A 1,626-nucleotide genomic window follows, 5' to 3' on the forward strand; every position below is an offset into this window, starting at 1 on the left:
CTGAATGTTTGGGGAATATAGCAAGTATCGATATATTACTGTGGTTTTGGCCGTTTAGCTGTAATTCGTGTTCAAAGTTGAAAAAAATGCTCGAAAAAGCAGTGTTTTTACATTTCATTGATTTACTCGAAAGTATAATAGATAGAATGAATCCAAAAGATGCATATGAAAGCTGAATGTTTGGGGAATCCAACAAATATCGATATATTACTGTGGTTTTAGCCGTTTGGCTGTTCAAAGTTTAAAAAATGATCGAAAAAGCAGTGTTTTTACATTTCATTGATTTTCTAGAAACCTATAATACATAGAATGAATCCAAAAGATGCATATGAAAGCTGAATGTTTGCAGCATGTATAGATACATTCCTGTGCTCATATCCATATTGCTGTAATGCGCGTTCCTTTTATGAAAGGGGAGGCGCCAAATGATTACATACTTTTGAGAGAGGCGTAGTAACTTCAAGTTTGGAAACCACTGATGTAAACAAACAATCAATTGAGTCAAATTTAGTCTTATAGTCTAAAAATGACGTTTTGACAAAAGTTGACAGCTGTCATTTCGCAATTCATTTAAAAATTAACCTAATATTGCATTGACAAACGTTGTCTTTGATATCAATAAATGACTTAAACCTATATAATAAAAACTGTTCTGAAATTCAAATTGAAAACGTAAATTTCTTTATGTAAACAAACAATTAATTGAGTCTAAATTCGAATTGACATCTATTATTTACAATGTCTTATTTTCTCCATTTTCTTCTTAATAATTGTAATTGTTTCTCTCTTTAAATGGAACGTATATTATTTCTTGAAGTTAATTTATTCGAATATTTTTACGTAAAGAAAATGAGGACTTTGGTCGTGCATTTCCAATGCGAATTTTCTCTTTTTTCTCTCTCTTTCTCAACATACCTTTCGTTCCTTCCTATCGACCAATTGGAACCGCGCAAATAGAAAACGGAATCGAATCCGAATTGGCGAGCGCAGAATTCGATTTCCCACCCGTTGCGTAACGAAACGCGCGACGTCGTCGGAAAAATTTTCGCCTCTAATAACCGTCGCTCGTGAAAGTAGGCTGTGTGCGTTAGCTGCAATTGTTATTTAATGTGCCAATGCCGCACACCTTTTTATTTATTTTTATTCTTGTTTCTTTAATTTTATCGCATAAAAAAAACAACAACCGTAAATTACTTCTGCAAATTCCATTCTTCCCTCATTATCTTCTACTGTCTTTCTCTCGCACGCAAGAATAAACATATCATCGCGTCTCTCTCTAATTTGCATTGATTCTTCATTGATTTCGCACTGTTCCTCGATTCGTAAAACATTAACTGTTTCGTTTTTTTCTTCTTTCAACTCTCTCATCTTCTGTTTATTAAAGAAGCATATGTTTACCGGTGGATTCGTATTAATTTATTTATTATTATTGGCGTTTTGTAGAAATTGCAAGAATCTTCAATATTCGATTTGTGGATTCGTGGTCAACGGGTTTTTAGAGCCTCATTAGAATTAATTATTACCATTAGAAACCAAACACTAATTTTATGCTTAATTGCGTTTTTTTTTCGGTTTTAATTTATTGACGTGTATAAACATACGCACGCAATTATTTTCTGCTTAAAC

The sequence above is a fragment of the Nicrophorus vespilloides genome, unplaced genomic scaffold, assembly GCF_001412225.1.
Source record: "Nicrophorus vespilloides isolate i.1.1-1 unplaced genomic scaffold, Nicve_v1.0, whole genome shotgun sequence".
NCBI lineage: Eukaryota > Metazoa > Arthropoda > Insecta > Coleoptera > Silphidae > Nicrophorus > Nicrophorus vespilloides.